Here is an 18,481-nt window from a genome sequence, read left to right on the forward strand (position 1 = left end):
TTGGTACAAGTGAATAAAGAAATAATTCTTGAAATAGCTCTGAAGTCGCAGAAAGAATAAGTGTAAAGAGGGCTCTAAGCTTAACTCCAGAGGCAAGTTGGTACAGTACTAGAATACCAACTCGGTTAAGAGTTCAAGGCTTCCCTGTTTGAGGACTCTATCTCAGGGACAGGCAAAACCCCTAACTTTGGCCTTCTCCTTGGGCACCAAGGAGATTCATAAATGGTTAAGTAAGTACCTGCTTAACACTGAAGCAGGTTAACATTGAAGGTTGAGTAACTTTTGACAAGTTGTAACATGCTGTTGACGTAATATAGCCACCCTCACTCAACATAATATAGCAAACCGAAAAATACAAGAAGGGTAATGGAGGGAAAAGGGAATTCTTTATATGCCCACTTTCCACAGAATATTCTCAGTGACACTTGGTGTCCTGTGCCATGACAAACGGTGCTACCTAAAAAGTTGTGCCATTCTAGAACTACCAATAAACTATTTCATAAAGTTAAATTTAATATCTTGAGTTTCCCACTAATGATACTCCTGACAAACATCAAAAGCTGGTTAGAAAGCTCTTTCCTTTCTCTCAGTGCTTTACTGAACGGAAGCATGGCAATATGCTTGGTGATGTGTGTGTGTGTCTGTAAACACATGACCTTTCCTATATGCAGCAGGAATTTCCTGTCTGGTATATTTTAGAGCAAATCAAGACAATACTCTTCAGGGCAGAGCCTGTGAGTCAGGCAGTATTATGGGGCTAAAGTGCTTGAGTCTGCTTAAGTCATAGGAAAGCAAGTTTAAAGGCCTGGGGCTGTTCTATTCCAGACAGAAAAGAATGGGAAAGAAGATGAACTGTGTTGGCCGTTAGAATGTTTTTCGACATATGTTCTCATTTGTTTCCTCATTTGGAGTTTACAGTCACTAGAGGAGAACAAGACTAAACAAAAAATCAAAAATGGTACTATTTAAGACCTACTGTATAGCCCAGGGAACTATACTCAGTATCTTGTAATAACCTACAATGGACAAGAATCTGAAAAAGAATATATATAACTATATATTTACATATAACTGAATCACTTTGCTGTACACCTGAAATACTGCAAATCAACTATACTTCTACTTCAAAAATTTTAAAGTTAAAAATTAAAAAAAAAATTTAATGGTACTATTCAGGTCCACGGAAGAATAAGTTGTTTTTTGAAAGTATTATTTGTGCTCTGATTGGTGAGGCTCTCGGAAGAAGAGACAATCCCGATAGATGACGATCTTCAGTACTCAACGCCATCAGGAACTTGACCTTCTCCAGTCTATACGGCCCACTGCTGTTATGCCTCCACTTGGAAACTAGATACATGAAGGACATTTATTTATTCACACTACCGGAGAGATTAACTCCAAAATTCTTCTGAATGTCTGACAGGTCTTCAGCAGCAACTTATTCTTTACAGGTAATTAACCTCTTGATGGGCTTAGAGCAGTCACAGCGTTAGAAGCCACAACACACTGATAATAAGTTATAAACCCGGGGAGAGGATAATTGTAAAACAGATTTCCAGGCTCGTTGGAAAATATATTTCCACTTATTGAAAAAAGAGTACACTCAACTTTTCAGGAATATCTGAATCGCAGAATTGCAGCATTGGCAGGGACCTCAGAAAATCACTGTACTGCGACTTCTTACACTAATAACAAGAAAATGGAGGTACCAAGAGGGAGAGTGGCTTGCCCAGACATATTCTACTGGACCCAAATTAGGTTAGCGCTGCCTGAAGTCAGACATGATTACTCAGCGTGACAAACTCTTTCCCATCCAAGCCCCTTCATAAATCATGCTGGTGCCGTTTAGACAACCCATGCCTCCTGCCCTGAGGTCACCTGATTACATTTTAGGAAAGGACTAGGAGATAATGACTAAGCTCTGAAAATGGAGAATGAGACGAAGCAAAAGCGGGAGATGAGAAGAGAGACAATAAGAAAAGAGCCAAAAGACAACTTATTTCAGTGCTTGCAACACCACTTGTGCCTTTCCTGATTTTAAGTGCATGACGAAATAACGTGCTGCAAGCTTCATGCAGTCTGCAGTGACGAGGACGATTTCTGGCCAGGATCTCATGGAATGTGTCACAGAAATATTCCTTTGGAACAAGGTCCCAAATCATGACTTGCTCCTTTCATCACTAGGTCTCATGGCAAAGCTTCTGAGGGTAGGGACCTGGTCTGTCTTGTTCACTACGATACTCCCTGAACCTCGAGAATACGCAGCCCAGAGCAAGTACTCTGTAAGATTTACTGAAAGAATGAACAGAAACTCCTAAGAGGAAAGAAGAAGAAATATGCATAGTTTGGAAATGCATACGCAGTGTTATCATTTTCTCTAAGGAAAAATGAAAAAACACCTATTTGAAATGTAAACAGATGTGAAAAGATAGGTTTTTTTGGCATCTATAAAAAGTTAAAAATGTAAAGCACCTGTGAAGCAGTTACCATCACTTCCATTTATTAAGTAGGTACCATTAGTTAAGCCAACACAGTTCCTGTGTTATAAAGAGTGTACAGCCCGAAGCGCAACACCAAGAAAACACGTTAATTAAAGGGTGGTAAATAAACATTCACTGGGAAGACACCGTGAACAAATAATTTCAAAAAAAAAAAACCATGCAAATGTAGTTGAAATAGAGTAGAAATGGAAGCTCTAGGCACTGGGTGTTCAGACAGAATAAAGGTGATCATTGTGTATTTTCTAATGAGCTCTATATATTTATATAATGGACCTGTTTGCAACCACTGAAATCAACATTTCTCTCTGCTTTTAAATTCGAACCTGTACTTTAGCAGCTCTATCACAGCCACAAATAAACTATCTGACAAATAATTTGGACAATTACTTTGGGTCCTCAGACAACTTGCTAGCTCTCTAATGAAATAAACTTATAAAGTATAAGTAGATATAATAATATTAACAAATGTAATTATAAGATTTGCCTATTTTTAAGAATTCAAGAAAGACAATTAGATCTAATTAATACACATTCACACAATGGGAAGTAAAAACAAACAGCTTATTCTTTAAAAAATTTTAATATGATTTTAGCCATTATGAATGCACAATAATAATAGTAACAAAAGCAGCACCACTTTAAAAAATAAAGGCTATTAAGTAAGCACTACAGTGGGTGCTTTACATATATCTCATCCCATTCTTTCCAAGACAGTGACTATTCTACCTTTTTGCTTTAGAGATGAGGAAACGGAGACTCAGAGGCTAAATAATGTGGCAGATTTGGGTTCAAAACCTCAGTCATAATGATCCCAGACCCCGCATAGGTCTCTATAGATAGGAAGATACCTCTAGATGCATTGCTCTTGATACACTCAATGGCGGTGTATCTGTACACTGAGCAGTCGGGGCGGCATCATGGTGAGAGCTAGGCTTTGGAACCCAAGCTCCTGGGTTCACATTTCAGCTCTGCCACGCACTAAGTTGTACTCCCTGACCCCTCTGTGCCTCTGTGTCCTCATCTCTAAACATGGGAATCATAACAGTACCGAAAGGACTGTTATCTACCAGCTCATAGGGCTGTTGTGAGGATTAAATGAGGTAATTCACATACAGCGCAGAGAACACGGTAAGGACTCAAGACTCTCAGTGTGTGCCAAGGTTTAGTATCGTTGGGAATGCTAAAAAGGACACTGAATTTGGAGTCAAGTGGTCTCAGCCACTATATATATACACCATGTGACCTTTCCCAAGTCACTTCAACTTGCTGCGCTTCATCTGTCATAAAAAACTAATGAACGACAAGGTACGTGACAGTGCTTTAAAGGCAACGAGAAAGTGCTCTATACTACCACGTCCATGTGAATTATTATCAACTTTCAGCCTCTCAAAACCAAAGAAGCCATCTTTTATTACATTCTCTCCTGCCTGAGAATTTAACATTAAGCGCTAGTTCCAAAGTCTTCACACTGGACTCCCTATAACAATAGAACAAATGTCCTGGTCATTCAGGACTCGATCAAACGGAACTCTATTAACTATCTCCTTCTGCACACCTACCGTGAGAAGGTAATTGCTGTTCACCATGACCCCAGAGCACTCCAAGACTCTGAAGTACCTTCAGGGAAAGATTAAATTATGTTCACCCTACTTTATTATGAAATGTATTTAATTATATTCAAATTCTTTGAAAATTGATGAGCTAGGGGGCTTCCCTGGTGGCGCAGTGGTTGGGAGTCCGCCTGCCGATGCAGGGGACACGGGTTCGTGCCTCGGTGCGGGAGGATCCCACATGCCGCGGAGCGGCTGGGCCCGTGAGCCATGGCCGCTGAGCCTGCGCGTCCGGAGCCTGTGCTCCGCAACGGGAGAGGCCACAACAGTGAGAGGCCCGCGTACCGCAAAAAAAAAAAAAAATTGATGAGCTAGGAAAAGCACAGAGAGTAAGTCACAGGTTCTCTGTTCACTGGAAGTCTCTGCTCACCATCCAACCCCCAATAACCCTTTATCAGAGTTTACGCTAAAATACACCCCACCCTGGCATAAGAAAAACCGGGAATCCAGCATGATAATTACACAAGTTGAAAGAACTTTGCCCTGCATAACCCTCAAGGACCACTAATGTGCAGAAATACTAAAGTCGAAATCTTGAAACAATGAAAAATTTATAAACTATGTAAGATTCCCACGTTTCGAATATAATTTTGGCTTTGTTAATAAGGAATTTAAACATCTGAACAAGGAATAACATAAAAATATACCATTAACTATCTCATTATTTTCAGTACTTATAAGTGTAAAAACAGATGAGTCATACAGACTATTACGCTCCTCAAAGAAGGAAAATAACATTTTGTTTGTTCATTTTGTCCCGTTTTACAGAAATTATGTGTATGCTAACGAGGAACATAACGTACAAAACAAAAAGTTATACTGTATCGGGGTATGGCTATTTGCCTTTGTTAAAATAACTTGAATGCTGTTATCTTTTCCAATTAAAAACTGGGACACAAATGTGTCTTAAATACTGTATTTCAGTGTTAGGAGAAAAAGGAATAGTCATCCATTAAAACCCTCTGTTCAACAGATGGTTCCCTTCTGGAGAATTCTGGAGAATTCAGGAGGTCCTCCCATCTCTGCTTGAACATCTCCACTGATGGAGGTCTCATTACCTCTTCAATCAGCTTGTTCTATTTTTAGGCAGTCCTGATGTTAGAACGTTATTCCCCAAGTGGAGTCCAACTCTCCTTACCTTAACTTCCTTCCTGTTCTTAGTTGGGCCCGCTGGACCCACTTCAGTAAGTGAGTTCACTTCCCCTCAGGCCCTTTGCTAGTTTCACTCATTTTATCAGTTAAATAATGACCTGCTTCTACTCACACTTTTCACTGTTATCCTACAAACCATGATGGCCACTCTTGTATAACCATGCACCGCCAGCTGAAGGGGCTCCTCGGCACCAAGGCTCCTTGGAGACTGTGATGGCCCTGGTCCTAGGGCCATCGTGGGACTCTGTGGACTTACCTGGGGCCCAGCTATCTATACACTGTTTCTATGAGTTCCAAAAGTCAGACTTACAATCTTTCTGAAAAGGATCCATTTATAAACTACTGTTTTTACTTAAGGGGAAAATACGCCTAAGAAAAACCCCACAAGGTATATAAATTATCACTGTGCCTTCTTACCTATCTTATGAGCCGAGTAAGTATTTTGGTGTGTACGTAAAACTCCACAGCTGCTCCTCCCTCAGCTAAAAGGAGCTGACTAGAAGCACAAGTGGCAGTGCCAGCAAACCCATGCTATTCAGATCACCACCTCTCCTCTGCTTCCTGGGATCACAGGGGCTGAAGGGAAATGCCATGGGTTTCTCTAAGTCACCAGTTTCTCAGGTGTTTACCTACGTACCCCATGCCCAGCCAGGCACGTGGGACAAATCCAGAGCTCTGGGCCCCGCCGGCACTGAGACTTCTTCTGAAGCTCCTGGTCTATACCTAACAGGCCTCCACGTATACCGTGCAGTACACAATGAAGTCCTATAAGATGTCTTAATAGTAGCTTTGTCTTGAATCGTAAGTGGCTTAAGCAAGAGAAGTGACTGTACTTATTTTTATTATTTTATCCAATGCCCATTTGGGCCGTAACTAATTTTTTTAAATGTCATGCACACTCACAGCCTCTGCCACCCAGAACATGGCCAGGACTGCCTTGGGCCAAACTGAATAGCTGGAAAGAGTCAGGGGTTAGGATTAGGGTATACAATCCAGCCCAGTAATTTTATAAGCTTTCTTATCTAGTTTCCCGTAAGTTTACAACAGATCAGATACAGGCAAATGAAAGGAGCTTTAAGACATGACAACCAAGAAAAGTGGATAAGACAGAGGCCATGGCATCAAGAAGAATTATGAGCTTCCGGGGCCTCATGCATGCCTCTACTTTACCAGTGTAATAACTTCAGAGAAATGACAATAAATCTCTAAGAAAAAAAGTTACATTACGTTCATTCTACTGTACTCTATTGAGGAAACTTCTGCATTTCACATTGATTACTGCCTGAAAATGTTGAGGTTTTTTTTTTTTTCCTTCTAACAAAGTCAGCGCTTGATGTATTTAAATATTCTGAGTCAATAGTCTATTTGAAAGCAGTTAATTCCAGGAGTACACAAAATTAAATATTTAAATCTTTACTAGAGAAACATGAAGTAAGAACAAAAGTGAATAATCATTAAGAAACTCTAAAGAAGTAATGGGCTTGCCTTCTCTTCTGGAGAGGAACATCTGAAGGAAAGAAAGAAATTTACTTTCGGACCTATCTTGGTCAGAGGTCCAGCTGTCACGAAGCCCCTAGGTTTAGGCGGACCCAGAGAGTCTTGAAACATCTCTCACAGGAATAATGGAAAAAGGGTTTTCTCCCCTTCTCATTTTCAAGAAAAAGGTAGTTTTGACTCTAAAAGCTAAAGGGAGGAAAAAACTAGGGACACTTTTAGTGCAGTATTTTCTCAGCTCATCTCTCTCTTAAACGCCCTTGTTATGTGGGTACGATACTTCCATCAGTAAGAGTTTTAGGGAAATGCTGGCAAGGCTTCTTTAATCCTCTAGGACGCTGCCCTGCACTTTAAAATGGTGGTGTTGGCACTATTTAAGTGGAAACACCCCAGCAGGGTGGAGAATGGGGAGCCATTACACCTACCAATGCATTTTATTTTAAGTGGATTTCAATTGCAGCACATACATTAGATAATTTTGCTTTAGATTATAAATCAGGAGAATTCCTTAGCATATTATTAGCATATGGTCCAAGCGTCCATATCCACGGGTTCAAGCAATAGCAGGTTGATAGGATTTGAGCATCCTCAGATTTTGTTACTCTTGAGGGGTCCCGGAACCAATCCCCCAAGGGAAGACTGTATTATTAAGTATTAAGCACAAAGTAATTCTAAGAGCAAGTAAATCCGTTATTACCAAATTGTCACAATCTCCACTTCCTTAAATATCTGTTTACTTTTTCACCCTCAGACTCCTTGAAGACCCTTCTCAGGCCTTCTATTCCCTTCAAATCCCAGTTATTGAGATGCTATTTAGAATACAGCTGTTTATTCACCTCTTTAACAACACTTCTTCCATTCTGTTTCTGTACTAAAAGCACTTTAGAGCTTTTATTAGCTGCTTCTTTGCACTTAAATTTGGGGGGGGGGGTGATCTCTGGAAAGCTAAGCCTAATATTTTTCCCTTTTTAAAATTCTTTATTTTTTAAAATTTTTATTGGGGTATAGTTGATTTACAATGTTGTGTTAGTTTCAGGTGTACAGCAAAGTGAATGTGGTATACATATATCCACTCTTTTTTCGAGTCTATTCCCATACAGGCCATTACAAAGTATTGAGTAGAGTTCCCTGTGGTATACAGTAGGTCCTTATTAGTTTAAAATTCTTTTTTTCTGTAATTTTTTCCCCTGTAGTTGCCCACCACTCCCCAAATCCCTCATAAAAGAGACAAACTCTCACTGGGCTTAATCCTCATTTTTTTTTTTTTCTGGTTGTTATCAAGAAGATAATTTATTGTTTTTTTTTTAAAGAGCCAAAATAGAACCTAATTATCATCTAGTGAAGCATCTTTTTACAGTTGATGAACCAAGGTAGAGAGATATTAAGTAAAAATAGTGGGGGAAAAACCCTGTATTTACAGATCTCCACCACTGATAGTACAGATACTGTGTAGGTGTTCACAGATGTCAACAGATTTCATCCTCACAAGGCACAAATGAGTCAGGAATTATTATACCCATTTTACAGGTGAAGAAAACTGAGGTTCCAAAATATTCCATAATTTGCTATAGGTTTTTCAGTTAGTAAAGGAATGAGCCTAGGATTGATTTGTTTTCTTCTGTACCTCACTTTTTGTTGGGACCTTGGCCACATGACCCCTAGGCTAGTGGTCCTGTGACACCAGATTGTTTAGTTAGCTTCAAATGTTTTTAATTTACTCATGTGGTGCTGCCCTCTCCAGAGAAAGGACCAACCTGTGCCTCCCCAAAGGGACCAAACATTGCTTCCTTCTGAATTTTTAACCCACTTCTAACAAAGCTAAGCATGGATTAAACAACATAAACTAAGTCTCCTCACGGCACCTAAGTACAAATAAATAATCAAGTCCTGATAGCCAATGGGTACCGTTCTCACCAAACAGCCCAACCCACTAGGAAGCGACCCACCAGGCCCTGGGAAGCTTTGCCCAAGGAAGAGAATGAGGTCCCTTCCTGAGTTTGGAGGGCCACCCTGCACGCACATCTCACCCACAATGCTTCTCGACTGCTAGGAGCACCAGGAGAGCGGACTTGCCCATCCCAATCATCCATTCCAAAGGCACAGCAAGAGATGATGCTACAGAGGTAACGAGGGGGGAAAAAAAAGTATAACCTTTTGGAGTATAACCTTTAAAAATTCACTATGTTGTACACCTGAAAATTATACAATATTGTACATCAACTATACCTCAATTTTAAAAATTCTAAAGAATGATGATTAAGAGAAAAAAACCAACCAACAAACAAAAAAGTGGCAACCAGTTCCACCTCTCAGTGATTAACTTTTCACCTGCACTGCAAATTGACTATGTTCATTATTTCTTTAAGCAGCGCCTAGAACCTTCAAGTTTCAACACATCACTCTATCCCTAGTGAGTCCCACTGAAGAAGGACTTCATGGATAAATTACTGTGCTCACGTGTGGGAGGCTAGAACAGAAATGTGTTTGTGCTGCCTACAGGACCACCACTCACTACCCCTCCCACTCTCACTCCCAGTACCTAGGAGGTGACGCTTCATTGTTCCAAGTCTATGCTTAACACAACACTGGGCTTTTCTTAAACAAATAAACCTTCTTCTAGAGAGGATTAAAACAACTAGTAGCTATGGTACACTTGAAATCATTAAAACCTATTCAACATATGTATATACACTTTCCCCATTATACGGTAAGTACATATATTTCAATTAAGTTAAAATAATAAATATTCAAGGCCAACCCATTTTAAAACTAATCTCAATAAAAAAAAAATCCTAACTGAAGCTAAAAAACTGTGTCCAATGAAGAAAAAACACTCATCTAGGTGTCTCTGGAGAGCTGGTTTTTTCAGTCCCAGTTTAAATACACACAAGCTGTGTGCTGTAGGGTTAGTCTAATTTAACCTCACTACGCCTCAGATTTCTCACCTGTGAAATCAGAACATGAGGTTAGATTAAGGCCCTTTCAGCCCTAAAATTCAGATTCTATGACTGTCCTTCCAATTCAATAAAATAAAATACAGTGTTTAACATGGCCTGCCTTTTCAATGAAGCTAAAGGTTTTTAAAAGGCAGAAGAGCTCCAACAGGTCAAGAAAACACAACCAGGTAAGAATTTTTAAAAATTTAACCCATGCAACACCAAGTCTGTCCAGAAATTAATATCTGATCTTGACTTCCAGAAAAAGCCCCGTTTTCATTCTCTTTTGTGCAACGTTCAGTTCACCACCGGACAAGAAATGTGACGAGCCTGCTGAAGTTCATCTGTGTTCGCTTATCTGTTGTGTCCCAGGGTTCAGTAGCTCCCCCCGCAGAAAGAAACTTCTCCATTACTCCTAAACCGCATTGAAAAGACCAATAAAAACAGCGCAGAAACAAGCAAGCAAAATCTTGCTGTCAACCGTCTGAAACTGTTACAAATTACAGGCTAATCTCAGAAGCTGTGACCTCACCACCCAGCCTTTGACAAATTGAGTAACTATTTCCCTGTCAGAGACCATGAAATGAATAAAAATAAAAGGGGAGTGGAACGCAGTAGGTTAGGAGGAGGTGAGGATAGGAGAGCAGAAGGAAAACGAACACATCTCACTGAATTCAGAGGCAGATTCCAAGTGGCTTTCAGGGAGGGTTGAATTCAGAAATGGGAGATGCTGCTGCACTGTTTATTCATGGCTTTTACCTTTGGCTCCTTAGGGTGAAGTCTGAAGACTGTTTGTGGGTCATAGTAAAAGAGCTCTCAAGCACAATGTGACTTCCAGGGAGAGCTAAGCCAGACCACACTGAGCGAGCCAGCCCAGCAGATACTGAAAGGTGATAAGCAGAAAAAGAGACACTTGTTTTTATTAACAGAAGCCCTCACCAACTTCCTTAGACTTCCCCAAGTGAAATGTCAGACTCGCCTGATTCTGAATAAGAATCCACGGTGCCCCTTAGCAGAAACACATTCAGACTTTAGGACTTGACCACCTAGATTTTACTCATCAGCGTTAAAAACCATACATGTGTACACTTCCGAGGAAGAGGAAGCAACACAGTGATGAGTTAAAAAAAAAGTAAAAATTCTTCATCTGCTCAGGATGAAACACACTGCTTAAAATACACTGAATGACACCTAAAATGATCTGCTGAATGAAGAGAAAAGCTATTCTGAGCCAAGGAAAAATAAGCTATTATTAAGCGATGCAGACTTACTCTGTGATTCTCACTCTCTTCTCCAATTACATGTTCATGAAACACATGTGGCAGGCAGGTCGTGCATTTCGGCTTCCCTAACTATACACATGCTGGGGTCTTCCCTGACTTTCCCTAGGACTGCTCCCTCCTGCTGGTCCAGCTGGTGATTTGCACAGGCTCTTTGGAGGTGCCCAACCCTTTAAGAGGAAGTGCTGGCAAGGATCTGGGAATGGACTTCTCTGTATCTGGGGTACAGACGAGAACACACTCCCTGTTCTGCCTCTGTGGTCATTATGTTTCTGCTGGGTACACATCTCGCCGTGTTCTGGACTCCCTCCCCACGTCCATTCCTGGCTGAGGATGTGATCAAAGAAGGGCAGGAGAAGAGAGCCAAGTTTAAGCTTACCAGGAGATCAGATTGTCTGGTGCCGAGCAGAAGTCGAGAGATAATGGCTGAATCCTGGCCATTTACAGAGCAGCACAAAACTAGTCCTGTTCCTTTGACTGCGGCGGTTGCCATGGCCGACCCAAACAATATACCCCAGCTTCTCCCCTCCAGCTCCGTGAACACCTCCCACAGACCTCCAACGTGGGCCAGAGGAGGCCCAAACGACTCCCTGATAGGAATTTAGAAGCTGGAGAGGACTGAAAGGGATCATACAGGCAGGCCAGCCCTGAGGGGGTAAAGTGGTTAGCAGACACTCTGTTTTTAGCTGCAAGGCTCTGCTTCCTGAGTTTTCACCCAATTCAAAGTGGAAAACAGATCTTAATAAGGAAAAGAAACCGGCTAAAAAAAAAAATCTCAGCTTGGGAAAATGACTATCACCTTTAAACTTTGATTTTACTGCAATCAGCAAAACAAAATGGGGAAAAAACAAAAAAGGAGGTAACATCCTGGATACAGCAATTTCTGAACAGAGGCAACAAGGGAGTGGATGTCAGTGTCTCGGTCGTGGGTGATAAGCCCTGGGAATGGCGTGAATGTTGTGATTTTCTTGTTTAAAACAAATTCCTGTTTGAAGACACCATTTTAAAAAAATCCAGACACAGAAACCACACAGAAAAAGGAGAGAGAGAGAGAGAGAGAGAGAGAGAGAGAGAGAGAGAGAGAGAGAGAGAGATTACCCTAAAAATAAACCACAAATGAATTTTTTATAATAATTTTGAAACTAAAGACAAACCAGGCCAATGCAGGGGATTCAGGGGACAGAGCACCTGGACACCAGACCCAGCTCGGCCACTGTCCAGCTATGCAAGCCACTGTCCCCTGTAGCCACTCGTTTCCTAATCTAAAAAAAATGGGGGGAATTGAGTGAACCATCTTTAAATTTCCCAACAACTCGAAAATTCTCTTTATAACCTCTATGAACAAAATTGCAACTAGGCTTGAACAAAACCATATGAATGAGAAAAAGAGAGGTGGAGATGAACATCTTAATTCTAACCGTGGTTATGCTGCACCGTGGGGTTAAGGGTGATGCTTCCCTACTTCTCAATCTTCTTTATTTGGGAAACTGTAGCCTAAAATAAAAATTACAACGATAGGATAGGGGTGACATACAACATTGCGCGTGCACTTAATGTCACTGAATTTTGCACATTAAAAATGGTTAACATGGCAAGTTTTATGCTATGTATGTTTTGCCACAATAAAAAAATATAATTCTGTATAAAAGAGGGGAGAAATTACGATGGAGCCTACACTGCAGGAATGTTTTGGAGGTGGGCACCGAGTTAAAAATAAAAAAAACACGGAGTTGAATTTTCATTTCCTATCTCCTTTAATTTGTTCTCCAGGGTCTGCTAAGCCCAGTTTCCACTTCTACCCACATCTGAGAGAAATGGCTTATCTGCCGTTTTACAAAGCAGTTCCTTAGCCATCGCTGCCTCTCTCTCCCCTTCCCCACCAAAACCGGCTGTCATTCTACAGAATCAGTCAAGGGCTACAAATCACTACTTCAAGGTCCTGCAAGGCACGCCATCGAAGAATCTGTACAGATCAAAATCTCAAGTGCTTACTTGCCTAGGGACTGCCATAATTTGAGGTGTTGCTTCTTTTTAAAGAATAAAAAACAGATGCTCTGAGCTGATGAAAGTAAATGTCCTTTCAACACATCCCTTCTCTAACACTTGAAACTCTTACCAACAAGAAGTGCTTCCCACACTCAGTGCGGTCGTTTCTGCACTTCTTTTTACTTTTTCTTTGAAGCGGCAGTGCAATGCAATTCTCTACCTGGGGTCAAACGATGCCTTACAGGCAGCCTTTGGAGGGCACCTCAAAGCAGGCGAGCAGGCAAAGGGAGCTGCTTGAATCCAAGGGTGACACCCGAGGACACCATCTCCCTGCATCAGAGCCAGAGTAATCCAATGCTTCTCGACAAGCTTTACAAAAGTCTCCAAGTTACATACACAGGCTCAGTCATTTCCAAACTTGTTCACAAATATACACCTAAAAACATTTCTGCCTTGCTCTGTAAGCACTCCAGTGTGAACTAAGAAAAGGGGGTGGGGGAGCAGGCAGTGCCAAAGAGACCAGTGAACTGAGAGACCTAATCCCAGCCCTACTCGTACTTTGGAAGCCTCGCGACCTCCCCAGGCTTATTCTCTTGTCTGTCAAATGCACAGATTGGACCAAATCATCCTCAAATCCCTACAAGCTGAAGCACTCATGAACATGATGACCACTGCCCGCAGCAATTTACATAACAAGCCAAAATCCAGGTAGTGAGCTCACTCCAGGACTAGAAAGGTAAAGGGACAGGAGGCTGAGTAATGAAATCAATGGTACTGGATCCCAGATCAAAACAACTAAGAAACCATCCGTTTTACCCAGCCCCATACTAAGTTACGGGAGATATGTAAAGAAGTCTGGTTCTTAGCGAAGCAACTGTAACAGACAGACTGAAATTGAATCATGGAACCGAACAAAATCAAGTATGTTAAACACCTAGTTCACGTCTTTCATTTAGTAGCCAAGTAAGCTGCAGAGGCCCCTCTGGAGGTCTAGACCTGTTTATACAACTATGTGCCAGACACGTTTACCTGCAGGCCCTGCTGAGCTCTGCTGGGTCCCCCACCAGAGGGAGTGGTAGCCCATCCAGTTATCCCAACCAGAAGCTCCACCCTCTCACTCACCTCCAACGTCTAATGAGTCACCAAATCCTCCGGGTGCTGCCGCCTCATTTACATCTCTCCACTCTGCCCACTCTTTCCATCGTCACTACAAGCTCCCTGAGAACCAGGGACCTGTCTGCCCAGGTCCAGGCGGGATCCCCGGCACACAGGCCAGGGATGACCATGGAGCAGGTGCTTCATGGTTGTTGAGTAAACATTCCTCTGTCACCTGAGTTTCTGTAACTATTTCTCCTCTGGGCTCCCTGCTCACCGCCTGGGTCCTTATCACACCAAATGCCCAGCACAAGAAGAATGGGATTTCTAAAACACACACCTGATTTTTCACATCCCTGTTTCCAGTCTTTCAGTGGGTCTGCATTCCATTCCAGATAAAACCCAAAACTCCCGGGTTTGGCACACCAGGTCCCTCCTGCTCTAGACCTTGAACCTCTCCAATGCTGTCAGGCCAGCCTCGCTTCAGCTGCTTCTTCAGCCCACCTGTATACCATTCTGCACTTTATTGTCCCTTTTTGTACACGCTGTCTAGGTTACTTGTCTAAACTACTTCGCATTCTGAAAAGCTTAGTTTGATGGACATGTGTCCCGAAAGCCTCGGACTCCCTCTTTCCGCCCCTGAATCCGATTTAGATGCCCCTTCTCTGTGGTTCTGTAACATACACGCATCACAATGCTTAACAGAAAAATCGTTGAATCTGTTGCCTGCTCTCAGCACCAGAGGCCAAAGCCCATATCTTATCTGATGCTTTAACCTCAGGACCTAGAGCAGAATTTGACATATAATAGGGATTCAAGAAATATTTGTTGAATTAATGAAGAATGGAGAGGAGGGAGGGAGAGAGAGGAAAGGGCTCAAAAGAAAGAGAAGCCCCTGAAAGGATTAAGTGCTTTTCAAAAGGTTAAGTAAAGAGTTAGTGTCAGAACTGGGTTAAGAACCCAGTCCCCCTGATTTTCTCTGATGGATCTTCCATCCTCCAAATCCATGCTATCAATGTTTTTTTTCAAGGATCTCTACTCTTTCTGACCCTATCACCTCCTCCTGGAAGATCCCCTATAGTTTTACTGACTACTCTCAAATCCCTCTCTCGTATCAGCTCTAAGCTTATATATTCAATTATCTGCTACCTAGATGTCCCATTGGTGACCCAAATTTAAAATAATAAGAAATAACATAAGGGGCTTCCCTGGTGGCGCAGTGGTTGAGAGTCCGCCTGCCGATGCAGGGGACACGGGTTCGTGCCCCGGTCCGGGAAGATCCCACATGCCGCGGAGCGGCTGGGCCCGTGAGCCATGGCCGCTGAGCCTGCGCTCTGCAACGGGAGAGGCCACAACAGTGAGAGGCCAGCGTACCGCAAAAAAAAAAAAAAAAAAAGAAATAACATAAGTACATTTCCCCCTGCCCACTGCAGGAAAAAGAGCAAAAACCCAAACCAAAAAAGCAAAACACTTGTTCCTCCTAGGTCACCTGAGCCTCCCTATGCCCATTCATACAGTCAGTCATCTTAGACAGAAATGTGGAAGTTAGCATTTTTTTAACTCTTCAATTTTTTCTAAATTATCATTTCTATACCAGGATATATGCCATGTCTTTTATGTTTTGCCTCATTTAACCCTGCCAACAAAACCCTGATAAAAAATTCATGCAACTAGAATTCAAGAAGGTGATAGGGTAAAAAAAAATTAAAGGAATTTAATATATTTGCCATTCATGCTTAGCACCATCACCTTCTCTTTCTCTCACATGTGTCAAGACCTACTGACCGTTCCACAGTCCTCCCACTCTGACGGCCACTGTCTTCACTTGCAACCTCTGAAACTCTCCGGGACTAGTGCAGTAGATCCCAGGTGGTATCTCTGTCTCCAGTGTCACCCCCTTCAATTCAATCCTCCACTTTGCCAGAACAATGAACTTGCTGAAAGTATCAGTTACTTCCGGTTCCAAACAAGATGGGGAAGTTGCACGGGCTGGAGGTTGAATCATCTCAGAGTTATGCCCGTTAACTAACATAAGTATTTAGGGAAACTCTTGGAGGAAAGAAGGTAGTTAGGTCTCAGGATCTTTCCTGAGACAGGAAAGATCTAATGGTTATGAATTAGGGAGTGATCTGGGGAGCAGGGAAATTATTGATAAGTCTTAGAGATAACTAGGTTTACGTTAAGATAAAGCTAGACACTATAAGAATAAAATAAAATGTATTCTTCTAAAACCAGCAAAAGAAAATTCAATCTATCCAAAGGAAGGAAGGAAAGCAGTTTAAAAAAAAAAAAAACCAAAAAGAAATGGCATTCGAAAACATTAAGCAAGACTAAAAAGTCTTAATAAAAATACTTAAAACAAGTAAAATTGGGTGTAAAGTCACTAACTAAATAACAGAGACTAATATTGCATTTAAACTATACACAATACGTAGGGGAAAAAAACAGCAACCCATTTAAAAGTGAAAGTATAAAACAAAATTAAAATAAGGGATTATAAAAAAGAAGATAAAAACAAAATCTAGGATAGTACTTTTAATATCAGACAAATGGAATGCAAGGTAAAAAGCATTACAAATGACCATGAGAGATATTATATACCAGCAAAAGGAAAAATCAATAAAGATTTTATGATCATGAAAATATATGCATCTAACATAATGGCCTCAAAATTTTAAGGCAACAACTATGCCAAAAAACAGGTAAATCAAAAATGTATTTAGCAATCAACAAAAAAAGGAAAGCTTAAAAAATCCCCCATATTTCTGGGAATTAAAATACTTAACTATTAAACAACCTGGGGAGGAAATAAAATAGAAATAACTAAATACTGAGTTAAGTAACAATAAAAGTAATATATATCAAAATCTGTGTGGTGCAGCTGAAACGTGAGGATTCACCCCAAATCCTTGGCTGCAGCCTGAACAGGCTACAGCTCTTATGGCCATACCCATATCACAGACTTGTAGACAAGGAGAATTACCAGAGCTAAAGAACAATTTCATAAAAATTAAAGGGTACTCATTAAGAACATATAATTCATTAGGAAGATATAATCCTAGAAATGTATGCACCTGTGCACCTAGGAAAAGAAAAGAATAAATATTTCAAATCAGTGATCTACAAAAAGGAGAGCAAATTATACCCGAAGTAAGAACTAAGAAAGAAATAATAAACATAAGAGCAGAAATCAGTGAAACAGAAAATCAGCAACAGTTTGTTCTTTAACTCGTAGCAAGACTAATCACAAAAACAAGAAAACAAAATAACATTAATAATGGAAAAGGCGATATCGCTACAGAGCCTACAGATAATGAACAGATAATAAATATTACAACTATATGCCAATAACTTAGATGAAATAAACAATTTCTTCAAAAAAATAGAAACATAATTTACCAAAACATAACCAAAAAAAAAAAACCCAAAAAAATCTGAATAGTCTATCTGTTAAGAAAAATTGAATTCATTATCAAAATCCTCTGCACACAGCGATATAACTGTTCTGTATCCTGATTATGGTGACAATTATGCAATGCTACACATGCGTTAAAACTCAGAACAGTAACCAAAAAAGAACATTTTGCTGTATGGTATTTTTTAATTAAATTAAATGCTTTTAGAATCTTTGCACAAAGAAAACTCCAGGCCCAAATGTTTTCAACTATTGAATTTCACCAATTATTTTTAAAAGAAATAAAATTTTACAGAAGTTCTTTCAGAAAATAGTGCAAACAGGAACACTCCATCACACATTTTATAAGAGCAGCATAACGCCAATACCAAAAGCCAGCAGATACTACACAAGGGAAGAAAATTAAAGACAATTCTTAATGGGCATAGTTGTAAAAATACTTAATATCAACCAAAAAAAAATTCAGTAAGAGGTAAAAAGAATAATACATAATGATAACTTGTTTTTACCCCAGGAACTCAAGGTTGCTTTAAAGTTTAAAATCAATCAATGTAATTTACCAGATAGAGGAAAAAAACTATATGATATCTTATTAGAGGCAGAAAGAGAACAGTACAAAATTCAAAATCCATTGCTGATAAAAACAAACAAACATCTCTAAGAAAACTAGAAATAGAAGGAAACTTCCTCAATCCAATAAAGAGCAACTATGAAAAAGTTATAGTTAACATCACACTTAATGGTAAAAGAGTCAATTCTTTCCCCATAACGTAAGGGACAAGGCATGGTTATATCTCCCCTCACTAATAAGTGAAGTTAGCAGTCCACAGACAAGGTCAATGCACAAAAATCAATTGTATTTCCTTATCTAAACATCAAACAACTTGAAAACGAAATTCTAAAAAATTAAATGTATAGCAGTATCAAAAAAAAACCCATAAAATACAGTTACACTTTACAAAAGACATGCAATGCCTCTGCACCAAAAATAGGGAGCCACTACTGAAACAAA

General features: G+C 40.4%; 1 protein-coding gene across 14 annotated transcripts in view; it reads right to left on the reverse strand.

The window, feature by feature from the left end:
* The window catches only part of ATXN1 (ataxin 1), a 520,605-nt gene that overhangs the window by 326,970 nt on the left and 175,154 nt on the right, over positions 1-18,481 (reverse strand). The window contains exon 1 of one of the 14 annotated variants that reach the window (XM_079935500.1): positions 10,453-17,375. The exons of the other annotated variants lie outside the window; for them this stretch is intronic. The gene's annotated coding sequence lies outside the window, so the exon portion shown is untranslated. Of the gene's footprint in view, positions 1-10,452; positions 17,376-18,481 lie in introns of those variants that run through there. 14 annotated transcript variants of the gene reach the window in all.

This window comes from Stenella coeruleoalba (assembly GCF_951394435.1).
Source record: "Stenella coeruleoalba genome assembly, chromosome: 10".
NCBI classification, from domain to species: Eukaryota; Metazoa; Chordata; class Mammalia; order Artiodactyla; family Delphinidae; genus Stenella; species Stenella coeruleoalba.